This window comes from Pongo pygmaeus, chromosome 3 (assembly GCF_028885625.2).
Source record: "Pongo pygmaeus isolate AG05252 chromosome 3, NHGRI_mPonPyg2-v2.0_pri, whole genome shotgun sequence".
NCBI lineage: Eukaryota > Metazoa > Chordata > Mammalia > Primates > Hominidae > Pongo > Pongo pygmaeus.
In genome coordinates, this window is record NC_072376.2 from 141,081,306 (window position 1) to 141,100,103 (window position 18,798).

General features: G+C 42.4%; 1 long non-coding RNA gene across 2 annotated transcripts in view; it reads left to right on the forward strand.

Moving 5' to 3' along the window:
* The window catches only part of LOC129034990 (uncharacterized), a 201,389-nt gene that overhangs the window by 164,560 nt on the left and 18,031 nt on the right, over nt 1–18,798 (forward strand). The gene's annotated exons all lie outside the window — the stretch shown is intronic.

The following is an 18,798-nucleotide window of genomic DNA, read 5'->3' on the forward strand; positions in this document are numbered from 1 at the left end:
TCTAGGTGCTTGGGATGCATCAGTGAAAAAAATCTCCCTGTTCCAAAGGACCTTACATTCTAGTGGTAGCGAGGACAGATGATAAATGATAAACATAATGCTTAAATAAATTATATAGCTCATTAGAAAATGGTAAATGCAATGGAAAATGGAAAACATAGTGTTGGATAAGAAGGATCAGGTATACATGGAAGGATCACTATTTTTAAAAGTGCAGTTAGGGTAGGTCTCATTGGGGTAATATTTGAACTAAGATTGAAAGAGGTAAGGCAGTCAGCCATGCAGCTATGTGGGGAGAGGTATTCCAGGTAGAGAGAAGAAAGTAGAAGGCCCTTAGGTGGGAGCATGACAGGCGTATTTTAGGAATAGTAAGGACAGTGTGGCTGAAGCAGAGTGAGTGAGGGGGAAGATGGTTGGAGACAAAGTCAGTGAGGTAACAAGTCCCAGATCATGTTGGACCTTCTAGGCATTGTCAGAGCTTCAGATTTTGCTCTGAGTGAAATGGAAAGTCATGGAGGATTCTGAACAGAGGAACAATTGAACTTACGTTTTATCAGAATCATTCTGACTCCTGAGTGAGGATAAACTCTGGGGTACAGCTGATATTGTCACTCCTTCTCCTTCCTGTTCCCCTTCCCATGGAGGATACAGCCTGGCAGCTGAAAATGTGAGGCAGCGAAGGAGTTGGGGCAGCCATGGAGAGGCATAGGCTGGGATTGGGGAGCTGCAGGCTGTGGGTCAGCAGCTGAGGGGGTGGTGTGGAGGTGGTAGGTGGAAGACACAGCCAACATGGCGGGTGGTAGAGTGAGGAGAGGGAGTTGGTTACACTGAGCGAATTAGTAAATTGATGGTGAATGTAAGAATAATGGGAGCCAAGTTTTTCACTGCTGGAGAAGGAATTTATAAACAGAAATGAGGAAGGCTAGAAGGAACTCTGAAGTTGGACTGGAATTGGAGGTATCAGTATGAACATATGATTGTCTGTCTAGCTAGCTATCTAATTATAGATGTTTAAGTGTGTTCCATGTATATACACATCATGTCCAAGCTCTGTTCACCGAGAGGACTTAGTAGCAATAACACCTTAGTAACAATTAGTACAATGAGCACCCAGACATTGGTTTCTAAAAACCATCTTTCACCGGAAGATACCAAGGCTCCTTGGAGTAATGGCCAATGGCTGATTCCAGGTTGGTTGGGGTGGGAGTGGGGAGACTTGGAAAGTAGAAGATGAGCCTGCAACATCTTGTACTGGACAATAAGGAAAGGCTCAGTGAATGGTGGGAACATTTCAAAAGGACACAGGGGCTCCTATTGGTCAAATCAGGGAGAATTTTTGCATTAAAGAATAATAGTGGATTACAACTCATTGAATAAAATAGAAATCTGTGAATCCATTCCGATGCAAATGAATAAATGAATGAAAAGGGAAAGCTTGACTTTACTATAAAATACCAACTAATAAATGTATAAACAATAATGTTTGGCAATTTTCACAGATGTGGTTTGATTTGGGCTAAAGTCATCAATGAAGTCTCACAGAGGATGGATGCTAAGGCTGAAAGGTGAAGGTTTCATGAGGAATAGGATATTTTGACATATTCTGAGAATACCTTCCCCTAACATATAAATCAATTACAAAGAAAAAATGGTGAATTTAAGTGGAGAAAGCTGGCAGACATCAACATGACCAGGAGACCAAGGTGGGATAGTTTGACACTGTGTCACTTCTGATGTGATGCCCTGAGAAGAGAATGTCATTGTTTCTGTGGAATTCTTGCCCTGGATGAAGTGCCTGAATCTGATCGTAAGGAACCATCATCCTACAGTGGGTGATCCTACCGAATGTAACACTTCCCACTGTGCCAAGTGCATGGAAGATGGGGAAAGACTGAGACACTTCCAGATCAAAGGATTCTGAAGAGGTACAACAGCTAACTGTGATGTGTTCTTGAAAAACTCCTGAACCACAGAGGGAAAAGAGACATTTTAGGGAAATTAGCAACATTTGAATGGGATTTGATGGTAGTGTATCGATGTTAATTTCCTGATTCAAAGAGTTGTATGCTGATTATATAGGACAGTGTTGTTGCTTTTGGAAAATCCACACCGAAGAGTACTTTTGGGGTGACAGAGCTTACCCTCAAAAGCTTCTGATTATGTAGTTAAAATTATTTTAAAATACTTTTATTTTTAAAAGAAGGCTATTGGAAGTGAGAGATAATGATGATTTAGATCAGGGAGGTGATGTGGCAGTGGTGGGAAATGGTCAGACTCAGGATATATTTTGAAGATAGAACCAATAGAACTTCCTAATGAATTGGATATAGGTTATGAAAGAAAAATAGGGGCAAGAATGATTCCAAGGTTTTGGCCTGAGCATCTGGAATGATATGTAAACTGTGGGTGAGACAGGTTTTTGGAGGGAATATCAAGAGTACCATATTGGATGAGTTGAGTCTGAGACACTCATTAGACGTCCTCCTGATGAAGATGTCAAGGAGGCAGTTAGAGACAAGAATTGGAAGTTCAGGAAGGGATTTGTGCTGGAGATAGAAATTCGGGAGTTATCAGAAAGCAGATGGTATTTAAAGTCATGAGGGGATGAGATCACCAGAAGAGGAAATGTAGAGAAAAGGGCATTCTCAGGACTGCTTGGCAGGGGTGTTTTCAGCCTAGGTACTCACTGAAAAATTACTGAAAAATGTCCAACTATGTAAAAATCTATGGCTAAAGTCTTCAAAGAGGTAACAGTTTGACACATGCAAAGAGGATTAACAACATAAAAAACAAGATTATTATAAACATTAATGTTTACATTGTGTTTACTATGTGTCAGGCACAATGTTGCTTTATATAGATTATCACATTTAATCTTCATCTCAATCTTGTGAGGGGGTAGTATCATTTCTAGTTTTCATGTGAGGAAACTGAAGCTCAAAGGATTTAAATAATTTGTTAAAGGTCTCACAGCTAGTAAATAGTGAGACTGGGATTCATATCCTTGTGATCTGCCTACACTACCTTCCATTCTAATGGCTGCACTATCCTGCCTCAAGTACTGGACGAGGACAGAAAGAAGCCTGTCATGGGGCTCTAGATCCCTCTTGACTGCCCAAAACAACCACATCAAACCAACATTTTCACACACACCACACCACACACACACACACACACACACACGTGCACACACAATCAAGAGCTGAAGCCTTAGAAGATATAAGAACATTCCATCTTTCAGGCTGACTGCCCCTCACTTACTGCCGTGTCAGCTCCCTGAGAGAGGTCTTAGAAATTTTAGCGTGATGGAGGAAGTGGAATAAACCCATGTTTCCAAGGACTGTAGTCCAACAATAGGCAGTGGAAAGAGTATCCCAGGCTCCAAAGAGCAACATCAGCGTCTGGGTTATGAACACGACCAACCCTGTGTTTGTAAGAGCTCCGTCTTTCCTGAAATATCCTTCTTTTGGCTTGCTGTTATTTGTCACTTTTATAAGCTACTGAGCCACATCACTGGTGTGAACAGTTTCAAAGCTTACATATTTCTTCTTGTAATCAGTTTAGTCGATCTTGTAACTATAAAGAGTGAGATGGTAAATCCTGAGCTCTCATTCTGAGTCAGAATTTATGACAAGAACAACGTGCTTGTGCCCAAACAGAACCATGCATGTATGGTAATACGGCACTTGAAATTTATGTACTTCCTTTTATCCAAGGAACAGAAAGTGCTTCTATAAAATGGATTAAGAGCCAACTGTCTACAGCAGGCAATGGGAACAGTTCAAAAAAGGACTGCCGAGAGAATCATTTAATTTCTTCAAGGCCAGGGTTCACACTAAACAACCATGTGTCCCAAATTGTTTCACAGAAATGGTTCCAGGAGACCACTGCCATTTCAACCCCTGCTCAACAGGAATGAATTCAACTGCATCTTTGCCCACCAGTTGTATATGAAGACATTCTTTCATCCCTGCGGTTTAGTGCTGGTTGCTGCACAGGACTAGCCCATGGTATTAGCTGAGGAGATCACCAGCAGAATGGATCCCGTCATTCCTTTCCATCGAGTAATTAGTTGGCTCTTCTTCTTAGTAAGGAAGAGCCTCTATGATTAACTGTGCTAGCATGAAAAAATTCTAGTCTTGTAGATAAGCCCGCTATAAAATACTATGGCTTCTCTCTATCCCACACTTTAAAATGCACATGCTGCAGTAGGTCCTTGTATTAGTTGCCTATCGCTGCATAACAAATTATCCAGAACTTAGTGCCTTAAAACATTTATTATGTCCCAGTGTCTGTGGGTCAGGAATCCTGACATGGCTTGACTGAGTCTTCTGCTTCAAGGCCTCTCTCAAGATCTTACCCAGGGCTGTAGTCTTCTCCAGGCTAGACTAGGGGAGGACTTGCTTCCAATCATGAGGTATTTGGCATGATTCAATTCTTTGAGGGCTATGAGACTAAGGCCCCAGTTTCTCACAGGCTGTTGGTTGGAGGTCTCCTTCAGTCCCAAGAGAGAGCACCAGCACGAATGAAGTCACAGTCTTTTGTAACCTAATCACAGAAGGGACATCTCATCACCTTTGCCATATTCTATTTGTAGAAGCACGTCAACAGTTCACATTTAAGGGCAGGGGCTTACCCAGGGCATGAAAACCAGAAAGCAAGAATCATTGGGAGCCACTTTAGAAGCTGCCTACCACCGTCCGATGTACATTGTCACACTTGTCCTTATAATGATCCTCCAATGCAGCGTTAGTCCTCTCATTTCACAGATGGGGCAAGTTCTCAGACTTTAGTACTTGCACCTACTGACACTGACATTTATCTTTAGTGACTCATCGTGTTCATTCATGTATGCATTTATTCCACGACTATGATGTGAAAGTACAAAATATTAGATATGCTACTGTGCTAGGTGCCAGTAAGTTTTATTCTTGGTAAATTATAGATGTATACAGACAGCATCCTAGTAGTTCTTCAATGAGTATTTATTGAGAGGAAGAACTGTTCATTATATATGTATATATATATGTATATAGTAGTGCCTAATTTATTGTGTTATACCAATAGTAGATGGTAGTAGTAATTGGTATTTATATTATTAAATATAAAAATTATATTTTATGTATTATAAGAATATAATTCTCATGAGTTGTTAATCTATTTTTATAATTTTGAAATATATAACTGGGAGTACTCTTCTGGTTTTTGAGGTTCTAGGATTCAATAACTTCTGTTTCAGAGATGAATAAATACAGATGAATAGTGGTTATGATATAGACGATGCCCCAGAAACTGAAATGGAGAATTTCATTCCAGTCCTATTTATAACCCAAACTATGTACAAACTACATGGGAAAAGCTGACATGTAACTTGAGTCAGCTCCACGTTAAACACACATTGAGTACCTGCCATAGGCATTAGCAAGGCTCATCATTGTATTGCTGGTGAGATCATGTACAAAAATAATTTTGCAAATTGAAAAATACACATAAATATAAAAGAATTTTTTAAATTGTTTGTGCTGCTTCCTTAACTCAGGGAAGCCTACAAGGTGCCAAGTGCTGTGGTAAGTGCTTCTTAAAATGTTACTTAATCCTTCTCACAACTGCTCTGAAAAGCAAGGTCAGAGCTCCTGGTTGCTGGTGGTTCAAAAAGGGTTCATTTCTGTCTGCTGAGAGGGCTCTGCGATTGGTGAGTCCATGGTGGCCAAACACAGGGAGACTTCCAAGTGAAACCCTCGTTGATGACATAGTGAAACTGTGAGTTTATTGAAGTGGGAATACACCCCCTCCTAATTTACCCCACACAGAAACAGATCTGTGCAAACATGCTTGCCCTTTTTAGGATGATACAATAACTTTTGAGATAATGGAAGATACTCTGGAATCTTGGAAGTCAGTGAGAGAAACTACTGGCATAGTAGTTCTTGACTAACAGAAAGGCAGGAGTTCTCACAGACTAGGTGTAGCTGAGAGACAGTGATTTGGCCATCTCCAGCCTATGCAGTTACTCAGGGGCCAAGAGGAAAGACAAGCCCAGTTTAATAAAACCCAACATCAGGGAAGTAGAGAATCAATAAATGTTGGTTGATGTCCATAGGGCAGCTTGGAAGCAACTGGAAGACCTTTTGCAGCTGGTTATTTTTGAACAACAATCTAAGATGTGTAAAAGCAGAAATAAAAATAACTGAAGAAAGGAGCCCTGACTTGCTGCCTTGAAATCATGAGTGTGCTGTGGTTGATTTGTAGCTTTTTGCAGTATGGTCAAGATGACCCCTGATTCAATACCTCCTTTTCCTACCACCTGCCTCCCCTGAGTGGGGGAGGGGAAAACCGTGCTAAAATATTCTATAGAACCAGTACTCTAAGAAGCAGCCTCTATAGCAACCAAGCAGGTAGGAGGTAGCTGCTGTAGTTTCTATCTTTTACCTTTTTCCTCCAAATATCCAGATTTCTAAGGGGTGAGAAAACACAAACACCAAAAACATCATTGGAATTTTGGATTAAAGACAAGACAGCTATCTGTCTTGTCTCATTTTTGATATACCAGCTGATAATTGGGCTATATCTGAGTCTAAAAATAACACATAGTACATTAAAATAATATTCCTTGGCTACATTTCCAAAGCGGTATTCTGGGATTTCTATGCATTAATCCTGTAACAATAACAGGATTTGGGCTTTTAACTCCCCTGGTGTACCTTTGAAAATCTAGCCTAAAGCAGCTAATGTTGCCGTTTAAATCATCCTCTCACTATCCTTAGGGAAATGTGGAGATTAAAAAAATGACAGCCCAACTGCTCAAATGACCTATACCTGGGAGAATAAGAGAAACAACCTATTTCCTCTCAGGAACTGGGCCGATCAATATAAATATTTCAAAAGGACCATCATGCAATAAAGGCCTTGGAATTTGTATCCTACATCAGAGCACCCTAGATATTTCCAACATAGACCTATCAGGTTTTCCACAAGGGAGGGAGACATTGTAACAGTTGAATAACTGGAACTGAACTGGGTTGCACGTGTGTGAGCCTCTGTGTGTGTATGTGTGTGTGTGTGTGTGTGTGTTTGTGTGTTTAGGAAAGGAGGGAAAGGAGGCCATTATTATTGTGTATGTTTCTGGTAAACATTCTTTTTTTCCCCTACTGAAACTTGGGTGTATCCCAGAAATTAGGTGCTGTTAATCGTGTCAGCTAAAAAAAAAAAAAAAAAAAGCATGTTCTAAAATATGCACACAGTTCTAAATTGAAGCTCTAAATAGCTTTAAATTGAAGTGGCAGGAGTTTTTCAATGATACCATTAATTGCATTTCATTAATTGGGAAAAAGAGCTTTTGTGTAGCTGTGGTTATGATGGGCTGGATTTAATCAGTGTAGGTACCACTAACAGGCTGGCACTGCTTTCGGCCTGCAATGCCTTTGAAATTCTAAAACGGAAAAGGAGGCCAACACACTGAGCAATTATTTCAGAACAGATTGCCCGTTAACATTTCATAATATCACCGAAATACATCCTTTCTGGGACAGAGACTTGCTTTGGCTATGAACATCCAAGAGGTGGCAGCACCCCATGCTACGTTGGCTTTCTGCATCCCTCCAGATGAGAGCTCACCGCAGAGGTCTCATCATTGCGTCACCTGAAAGCCAGTTAGGAGGGCGGAGGTGGGGGGGAGGTGATGGAGGGAAGAGGTAGCATTTTGTATTTCAGTTCTTATGGAAGAGTTCAGGAAACAGCTGCATGGATTGTTTTAAATGGACTTGAAAAGGTTTTTCTTTTCTTTTCCTCCCTGAAATCTACTGCCCTGTGCAGTATCTCTCTATGAAGACCACATGAGTGCACTTACGTGTTCTCTGGTTCACTCCCTGAGGGAGGAAAGAAGAGTTTCAATTGCCTGGGATCCCCTGAGACCTCATTTTCAATTCTCTGCACTTGTCTTTTATAAACACAGGAAGGTGGGATGAAGATGGCATTATTGACAATTATTTTTTGAGCATGTATGTGTGCAGGGCACTGACCACATCATCAAGAATGTGACACAGTCGCCTGCTAGGATAATTCTCTTCTTCCCTAACTGTTCCTCCAGGTCCCCCATACACATAGAAATCTCATGCTAAAAATATTTTACACAACAAATAGCCGTTGAGATCACATCAAACCCTGAACAATAAGGAGCAATATAACCTTACGTGCTAAGTGTCATGTGCCTGATATGAAAAGCATCTGGTGACATGGTTGAAGGAATGTCAGGGCTGGTCTAGCCTGGCCACTGTCCAACTATCTGTGGAAACTGGCCCTCGTCATGCTAGGAAGTGTGAGGGCAAGAGCTGGAATACACTGAGGCAACCTTGCTGTTGGGGGTTATTGGCAGCTGTTGGGGGTTAGAGACAGGACTCTCATGGGAAAGTAGTGTGCAAAATGCCACAGGAGGCTGGAGCTGGGCTCAGCAACAGTCTGGGGTCCAGCACAGCTCAGCTGTGGGCCTACTCCCATCCTATCCAGCATAGGGACTTGGCCTCTGTGTACACCACTATGGCTGCTTGGCCTCACCTTCAACTCTGTGTACCTTTTCCTTAACTCATTTCTTCAGCTTAGTCTTGACCTTGACACCCTCATACCCTCTGACCCGTAGCTTTCCTACATGGCACCTGCTCTCTGGGTACACCTTTTTAGCTTCTGGTCCCACTAACAATTCAGTGACTGTTTCCCCTGTATTTCCTGGTTAATTTTGAGGGAAGCATGGAGGGGGAAGGGAAGGAGGAAGGGAAGAGAGACTCATTGGCTGAGTTAATTGCATTCTCCCTGTCTGGACAGAGCTTTGGAGGCCAGGCCACCTCCCAGGGGATGAGTTAGGCTCTGCTTGGCCACCTTTGAGTCACTTTTAGACCTGTGCAGGGCTGTCCCCCAGCCTGGGCTATGGGCATGGTTGTTCCCTTCAGGAGGACTGTGGATGTGGTGGACACCAATTTTGACATACTGCCCCTTTCCCCATACAAAGGAAGGCTCAACGATGCTGGATATCCTGGTGTCAGGGTACTACCCTGGTGAGTTGCTCAGACTCTAGGAAGAGAGAAAGGAACCTCTTTTCTTCTTTACAAGAAAGCAGTCATGAAGCTTGGAGAATACACGTAAGGGTGATAATTTACACTCAATCTTCAATGATTCCAGAAACTTGGGGAAAGAGGTACAGATCCTTCATTTGAACCATGATGCCATGTATTTTGTATAGCACAGCTTGGTTTGGACTAGGCTGAGGGAGGGGAGTGGCTGAATTAGATACCAGTCTCCTTGTTATAGTCAAGTCTTCCTTAATAAGGTCTCAAGCTTGCATTTTAATCCAAAGACAGATTCTCGAGTGCTAACTCTTGGTGCTACTTCTAGGCGCCATGATATATTCAGCAATGAGCTCCTCACCTGTTGCCCAGTGCATTGGCAGCATCCCTGGTTGATGCAGCCAAGCCATCTGGAGCAGGGCAAGGGGGGCACACGGGGTATGACAGCCAGATAGCTGCCAGATGCTGCAGTTTCTTGGCTGTGGCCTTGGCCTTCCTCTAGTCCTTTCACTATTATGCTGAGGGCATATGGCAAAACAAGGCAGGCCCCACGGGCAGCTTATTTGCTTTTGGCTACTTCCAGTTGAGCCACCAAGAACTTGAGGAGCTTTTTCTTCTTCAGCTATTTTTCTTGAGAGCCTGAACATCCCCTCCATCTCTTCCACTTGTAGCACTTGTAGTCAGGCTCAGCCATAAGCCACTGACAAGAGTGTATTAACTGCAGATGTGAGGATGAAGCAAGGGCAAACTATGGTTAGTTTTCAGAGGCGACTGAGCCCCTTCAACATATAGTTAGGGATTTCCATATATGGTGGATTTTGTCACTAAGTGCTCGGCTTTGTGGCATCCTATTTACCAGTATTTGAAGCTTTTATTTAACAGTTTTATTATGTGGTTCTCTCTGGTGTTGAGTTTGAGCTCACTAATTAGATTGTTAAGTTCCTTGAAAGAAAGACAGGGCTTCTATACTCCTAAGCATTTCCTGCAATGTGTAACACAGCATTGTCATTGTACAAGGAATTGGCACTCAATGGGTGTTTGTTAAATTGATTTGACCAAATCTCAATTTCGTGTTCAGCTCAGGAGATTTCTTATTAAGTTCTAAGGAGTCTAGGTCCTTTCTGGTCATCTATACCTGAAGGTATAAATTCATTTTGACCAATTTTCCAACTTTAATCTTCTCTTGCGCACTTCACGAAGAACAGCACCCCAGACGTGACTTTTTCAGGGACTTGGAATTCCAGATTTCCCCTGGGATTCAAGGCATCTGGGAATTTGACTTCGTATTTTTTACTTTTCATCTCTGTCCTCTTGAAGTTAAGCATGGTCATGTGACTTACTTTGGCTAGTGAAATATCAGGTGTAATGTGTGTTAGCCTCCTCTGCCAAATTAATCTCCTTTCCTAGAAGGATAGGTGAAGTTATGCAGTGGTAACAACAGCTTCCAAAACTTAGTCGAGATTCTGTTTGACAGAGTGGCTCGGGGACCCAGTTGACAGACAGTCTGTCATCTCAGTGTGTGCTGCTGGGATCACTGTGGCAGGGGAAACTGGCATGGATAATCGTTCACCAACTCTTAGCTAACTCTTCCACCCTGAAGTGACACACATTACAACAGATAGTTCATTAGCCAAAGTAAGCCACATGGCCATGGTTAACTTCAAGAGGATAGAGAAGTGGAGTCCTTTCCTGGCTCTGGAAAGAACCAAGAGCCAAAAATACTTGTGACCTCTGTAGAACTGACCACACCTCCTCAGAGAGCCCAGAAGTTGCTGTCTTTCAGTTCATTCTTTAATAAGGCATGGGACGACCCTTAGGAATAATATAAATACTTTATCCTTTGAGATTCACAGGAGTTAAGAAACAAACCCGTATTAAAGATGATTTATGTATTAATAATTAAAAATTAGATTTTTAAATATTATGTAAATATCAGGTTATTTTCCACCAAATCAGTGATCAGCAGTAATCAGTTGTAGCACTCTCTAAATGCCATAGAAACAGATGGCTGATGGAAGTGATTGGATGTGTTTAGAGTTGCCAGCCCTTTTCATGCTTCTGATGCTTCTTACACCTCACAGTCACTCAAAGGCCTAGCAGCTCAGAGCCTTTCTCCATCATCAGAGTCACTTCAGACTCCTGGGCTCTGGGGATCTGATCTTTATTCCCTGCCCTGTGATTGACTCTGTCAGTCACAAAGCAAGGCTCCAGGTTCTTCAAAAGCAAACAGGGAGTCATCCTGCCTCACTCAATGGTCCTGTGTTCCACACTCACTCGATAACTTCCCTCCTTCCAAAGATACAATTTTAGGCCAGGCTCAGTGGTTCATGACTGTAATCCCAGCCAGGGCAGGGGAGTCACTTGAGGTCAGGAATTTGAGACCAGCCTGGCCCACATGGTGATACCCGTCTCTACTAAAAATATAAAAATTAGCCAGGCATGGTGGTGCATGTCTGTGGTCCCAGCTACTTGAGAGGCTGAGGCACGAGAATTGCTTGAACCCAAGAGGTGGTGGTTGCAGTGAGCCAAGATCGTGCCACTGGGTGACAGAGTAAGACTCTCTCAAAAACAAACAAAAAACCAAAAACAAAGATACAGTTCTAACCATAAGAACCAGGAGTTTATTCACAAGTGTAATGAGTTTGGTAGTCAATGCTCTTTTAACCCAAGTCAATGGACTATTTCTCTAACATGCCAAGTAAGAGCCAACCATGATATGATTGAAAGAGCATTTGCATTAGAATCTAAAGACTGGTTCAACTCCGAGCTCTGCCATGTTCTAGCTGTGTTACCTAGGAAAAATCACTTGGCCTCTCTAAATCTTCATTGGTAAAATTAGGATAATTACACTTACCTTCTAGGATGGAGTTTCCTACTGATAAAATGTAAATTATAATGCCTACCTCATGGGGTCGTGGTGATTTAAATTATTTTGACAAAGATAATTTATGGGAAAAATATATATGTATAAGTATGTATATCCCAAGCTGGGAACTTCTTCCCTCCTTTTTTGCCTGCTAATTAAGAGTCATAAATAAAATGCTGATGAGCTGCAGTCTGCCGTCTGTGCTGTAGCTGGAGGGCTGTTTTGACTTAGCCTGACAAATGGCTAACCAGCCGCTCCCACTATGCCCAACTCAAGTGTTCAGCACTGAGAAATCCAGCTACTGCCAACAGCATCTTATAAGCTTGTCACTATTTACTTACTTGGTGACAGTGTTTTTGTTCAGTGATCATCCCTGAGATTTTACTCGTCAGGGTGTGTCTGTTTCTCTCAAAATGCCAAAATGCCATTTAAATATAATCCTTTCTCAAACCACATGAAAAGAGTGAAGGTCTGTAAATGAGACTTGATGCCCTTGTAGTTCATCCCCATTGCAGTGCAGTTGGGGTGGGATGTTGTCTTGACAAAGCGGTAGCTGCATGTGCACAGGGCTTTATTAAATGGACACAAACTTCAGAGCTGCTTCAATAAGCTACTAGTCAGGATTTCCAGGTAACCTGTTGAGTGGTGTGCTAGAGACAGCTCATACAAGCTTGGAAGAACTGATTGTCACATTTTCAGAAATTTTGCAAGGTGGTTGAAATCATGTTGGTAGACTGAAATTGGCCATGGTGAGAGTGTTTACACCATGCAAATTAGCAAACACTACAAAATCAGGCATTTTCTCCCAGAGGGCTGGTTGCTAAACATTTGCCAGCTCAGCACTCTACAGTATAACCAAATCTTTGAGCACCTGGGTAAAACACAGATGTGACTGAGAATGGGAGAAGGGGCATCCCAAATCAGAAGTATAAATAAAACCATGATGCAGGACTCACTTTTCTTGAGTCCCTGCTGGGTGCTAGGTTCTATGCTAGCCTAGATTGAGACTGACATATATCAGGAGGTACCTAGCAGGTACCAGGACAGAGAGCCTCCTAGGAGCTTCCCTGCAAGCTGGTCATGGGAGAGAGGGAATAATGCTAGGTATAACACGGTACTTGTCACTCAGGTTTCAAGCCAGGCCCTAGCTGAGATTTGTAGAGGGTGGGTTGGGGAAAGCTTTAAGTAAAAACAGAAAAGGCTGTTTTGGGAAAACTCTGTAGGACAAGATGGCATTGTTTGGATTTGACATCTTGTTTGTTCCAGGATCTCAGCTGCAGTAGTTTTGGGACAGCAGAGGCTTGGCTGACCCACAGAGTGCAGTGGGGTGGTTTCCCTTGCGAGCTCTTTTGCAAGAGCACTTTGTGGAGGACCACAGTGTGAACAAAGAGGGGGAAACGGACAGTAGAATTTATTTTGATGACCCCATATGTACTGGTAAGGCAAAGCGGAAGCTGGTTGCACATACATTTTCTCAACTTATCCTCACAACACCCTTATGAAAAAGGTATTTTCATATCCTCTTTGTAGGTGAAGAAACTGAGGCTTGGAGGGTCTGAATAACTTGCCCAGTATCACAGAAAGTAAGTGGCAGAGCTGGGATTCACACATGGGGCTGACTGCAAACCCTTCATGGGGCCTCTGTGACCACCCTGAATTCATGTCTGCATATTCATTTATTTTCTAATTTGGGGGGAAGAAGTCTTTCTCTTCTTTTCAAGGTCAACCTTTCCACTCCTGCCCATCAATCCTATACCTTCCTAATTCCTGCTCCAGAGTCTTTGTAAAGCACCCCATTGCTCTGTTGTGCATCTTTAGCCTTTCTTCTGTCAGTTTATTCATTAATCTTTGCCATCTATTAACAGAAATGAGTGACCATGTGGGGAGTTTCTTAGCCTTCTCTCTTAGCCTCTGTGTTGTACTGAACACAGAACACATTCTCCTTTATTCTTGAAACTCTCTACTTCCCAGCTTCTGTGATTGGTTTTTCTCTTCCCTCTCTGGTTATTCTTCTGATCACTTCTGGCTCTTTTCCCTTTCCCAACCCATGAAATAGAAGCATTACTCCAAGAGTCTGTTGTTGGCTCTCTTCTTCTTCTTGTGGTCCCCATGACCTCAGCACTCTATGCAGACAAATATATGAATATATCTACAGCTCTAGTTAGGCAATGAGCAGAAGTAACTCAACCGTGTCCCCAGGACCATGAGCAGTCTCTGGCATGTAGTGGGTACTCAATAAATAGTAGGGATTTCAGATGAAGAGAACATTGTGAACAGAGGATGTGCATGTATGTATTGATTTATTTGGAGGATACCCCTTTCAGGCTCCTGAACTCCTCAAACTCAGGAACTATGCCTTTTCCTCATTTTTAATTTCCTGATCCAGCGTAATACATAGTAGCTGTTCAATAAATGTTTGCTGAATGAATGAATGAGTCCAAGGTCGATGATAAATTGTTGCAAAACTGTGGCAGTCCTTATATAGGAATTTAGGCTTTACTGTATGTGCAGTAGGCTTGCAGCCATGCAAGGCTTTTTCTCATTTGAGTAACTCAATTGAAGCTGAGCTCCAGGGTGACTCATCTGGCTGCCGTCAGCATTGAAACCTTGTGCCATCTTCCTCCCTTGCCCTTGCTGCTCCATCTCTAATCAGTGGCCCAATCTTGTTGATTTTACTTCCACGTGTGGCTTTGTGGCTTGTATTTGTGTTTTTGTTTCTATTCTCATGGCCACCTCCCAAGGTCAGCTCTAATTACCTCTTGTCTGGATGTCAGCATAGGTCACTCCCCACTCTGGTTGCTGTTGATCCCTTTTCTGTAAGCCACGGCCTTGGCTATGCTACTGATGACTGGCTCTGTTTGAAAAAAAGAAACAGAACAAAGCAGAATTGGTTCTGGGAAAGCAAGGATAAAGAGGGCTAAAGTAACACTCCATTATCTGCCTTTAATCCCACAGGCCCTTAAAGCTGTTGCCTGCTTTGGGTTTTACCCTTGAGTTGCTTGAGTGGGCTTATCCCCTCATTGCTCCTTATAACAAAGAGTAGGATCCATTCTCACAATAAAGTTAAATTGTAGGGAAAGAAAGCGGACCAATGGGAAGCTTGTGCTTGACTATGTTGTTGAAAAGAGGCAAAGGAAATGGGAGAACAATCCTTTAGAGAAGGGAGAACAAGAGAAGGGAAAATGTAAAAGAGGAGATAGGAGAAGGCCATTAAGATAATAATTCTAAAGGGAAGGAAGAAAAAAAGGAGAGAAGACCAGAGCTGAGCTCCTGCCATTTTTCATAGCTAATTGTGATTAAATGGGCCGTTTCTGAAAATACTCAATAAATGTGCATTATTACCTTAAGGTTTTGCTCTATTGCTATGCAATGCATGGGCATTGCATGAACTTTATCAGTCCAGAATTTTACCTAATAAAACAGTGAGCTAATGGACTTTAGGGGGCCTCTCTGGGGACTCTTGAGCTTAAGCAATTTAGGTCAGTGTTATGCAAAGTGTGATTTGCCTTCTGCAAGGAGGTAAGTACAGAAATCCACAGTCTGTATTTAGAAACTTTATAGCATTGCACATTGCTACAATGATGTGCAGGAGGTGGGTGGTACCAGTCAAGAGAGCCAGAGCCAGAGAGATCGTGGGCATTTCTTCCCATTTTTGCAGCTCAGTAACTTCACTGTGGTAGCTTGAAATCAGCCATAATGGGAGGTATTTTTATCATGCAAATTGACAAATGCTACAAATCAGGACTCCTCCCACCCTTAAGAACCGGGTGCTAAACATTTGCGGCACGCCACTGCTTGGCTGAGAAGTCCAAGCATCTGATGAGGAAATACTATGGAACGGCATGTTGTTCCACTTTCTTGGTGAGTTACTTGTGACTGGAGCTGCCTACCCAGACATGCATGGTAGGATCACCTATCTGTCAACAAAGGAATAGAGGAAATTGGTCCTTCACCATAGGGAGTTTGAAATGCACTGCCCTAGATCACCTTCAGCTTGTTCTGAGATCCAACAGAGTATTTCAACAGAGGTCTTCATGATAACCAAATGGAATAGCCCACTGGTTTAGAAACCTCCTACTCCAGATTTTGAGTCCTATAAGACAGTTAGGATCAAGGGTAGCTGTGGCAGACCCAGCTGGGGCAGAGAAGCCAAATGTGAAGTAGCAGAAGGTATGTGTATTAGTCTGTTAGGACTGCCATGAAAAATACCAAAGAATTGGTGGCATAAACAACAGATTTTTTTTTTTTTTCACAGCTCTGGAGGCTGTAAGTCCAAGATCAAGGTGTTGGCACACTTAGTTTCTCCTGAGGCCACTCTCCTTGCCCTGCAGATGGCCGCCTTCTTGCTGTGTCCTCACATGGTCTTTTCTCTATTTGCATGCAAACAGAGAAACCCTGGTGTCTCCTCCTCTTCTTACAAGGACACCAATCCTATAGGATTAGGGTCCCACCTTTATTATCTCATTTAACTACAATGATCCCTTAAAGGTTCTATCTTGAAATACAGTTACCTTGGGGGTTGGGACTTTATACAAAATTTGGGAGGACACAACCCAGTCTGTGTCAGTGTGTCACTGTGCTTTACCTGTCCGGGCTCACTCTGCATTCCAATCAAGCATGGTGTAGTGGGTCACAAGACTGGAGCCAAGGAGGCTTGATCTGACTCCCAGGTCTACTTTCCCATTGGTTGTGTGGCTTTGGGCACCCCAGTCTTTCTTATCCTGCATTGTTCATCTGTAAGATGAATATAATACAAGGGCTTCCCTCACAGTGTAGTTATGAAGATCAGGTGAGGTCATGGAGGTAAGCTTTTAGCAGTGTCTGGCCCATGGTAGGTGCTTAATAAATGTATACTTTTAATTTATGGTTTCGCTCTATTGCTGTGCATTTCATATGCAGTATATTTTTAGGTCTCAGAGGAGGCCTAGGTGTGGAGACCTGATGCAAAGAGTCTTCTGTCTCATTTTTAGATCCCCAGTCTATTGTCCTCATCTCCAGTATCATGGGTAAGAAAAGGCCAAGGTTTTTCTGACACCCCCCATTTTATACATTCACTCTGAACTTGCCAAGGCCGACTTTGAGTGGAGAGCCATGATTTCCTGAAGATCAATAATGCCAAGGAATCCAAAGGCATCACTTATTAACCAATTTCCCAGTGGCCTGCCCTGCAGTGGGGTGAGAGGCATCAGAAAACACACAGGAACTGAGAATCAATGCACTGGGAAGAAAACCAGCTCCCTCGAAGGGGCTAATTTTCCCAGTGTGTAAATAAATTATGTAAACAAATATCTGATCATATTTATAACCTCTACTTCTGAAAGATCCACCTAGGTGAATTTATTTGACTTTTACCCACTAGAAGAAGTTTGTTTAAACAATATTATCCAGAAAAATCATGTAGTCAAATTGTTAGACTTTAAAGACAAAATGGGCAATTTTATACATGAGGAAACTGGTATGTTTTAAAAAAATCTCCTGGTGTATTAATTTGAAGATGACAAGCTTTTAATTAAAAACACAAAAATAGGATTCTCAGATGAAAAATAAAGTGTATTATACCTGGTTCAATATTCTTTTGGATAATTCAAATTTTGGTGATCAGAAAAAAAGATGCATAGGCTTTTGCTGCATAAGATCTTGCCAAGATGTTTTTACTGCCTGGCATTGATTTTCCCTGTCACCCACTCCAGGCATTCTCACTTCTGTTGGATGCCCCTTCCACTTTCTAGGAATCTCCAACCTCATCAAGGGCTATCCCTCCTCCAGTTCCCACCTGGAGTCCCATCTCTGTTCTTGTCTTCCCTGACTACTCCTGCTTGGAAAGAAATCTTCCTCACCTGAATCACTCTAGCACTTTTACTCTGTATTGTTAATTTGCCAATTAATCTCACCCACCTTTGCAATGCCTTTCATGATATGACCTTGAATTGCATGGTTTTAGGGCTTGTCTATCTTTTTAAGCTGCAGGTACCCTGAGAAAGGGACCTCATCTTACTCTTTGACACTCCTCCCCTGTTTAGTGATAATTAGCTGTGTGCCTTTTATAGAGTAGGAAGTCAATGAATATCACAGAGTTGATCTGCTTTTTCCTGAAATGGTTAAGATCATTTTATGTTAATAAGTGTGTGTCTAGTCAAACCTACAGCAGTAAGCACTGAGGCTTTTTCTTTTTTAATTGTAGCTATCGAGCTGGAATTCTCTAGTAAATGCTCCTGGAATGTAATCTGGGGGTGCCATTGTTCCAGTGAGTTACAGTAATTTTTAAATCTAACTCTGGTGTAAAAGAGACCTGGGTTGAGTTCTAGTTTTCTTGGTTACCAGCTGTCTGACCTTGGGTAAATTACTACCGCTCTGTGATGGTTAATTTCAGGCGTCACCTAGGTTAAGGGATTCCCAGACAGTTGGTAAAGCATTATTTCTGGAAGAGATTGACATTTGAGTCAGTGGACTGAGAAAGGAAGATCTGCTCTCACCCAGTGTGGGTGGGCACCGTCAAATCAGCTGAGGGCCTGGAGAGAACCAAAAGGCAGAGAAAAGGTGAATTTGCTCTCTCTTCCGGAGGTTCTCCTGCCTTGTACATGAGGACTTCAGGGTCTCTGGCCTTCAGACTCTGGGACTTTTGAACCAGCAGCCCCCAGGTTCTCAGGCCTTTGGCCTCTGACCAAGAGTTACATCATTGTCTTCACTGATTCTGAGGCCTTGGAACTTGGACTGAGCTATACCACTGACTCCTCTGTTCTCCAGCTTGCAGACTACCTGTCATGGGGCTTCTCAGCCTCCATAATCACATGAGCCAGTTTCCATAATAACCCTGCTCTTGTCTGTCTGTCTGTCTGTCTGTCTATCTATCTATCTATCTATCTATCTATCTATCTATCT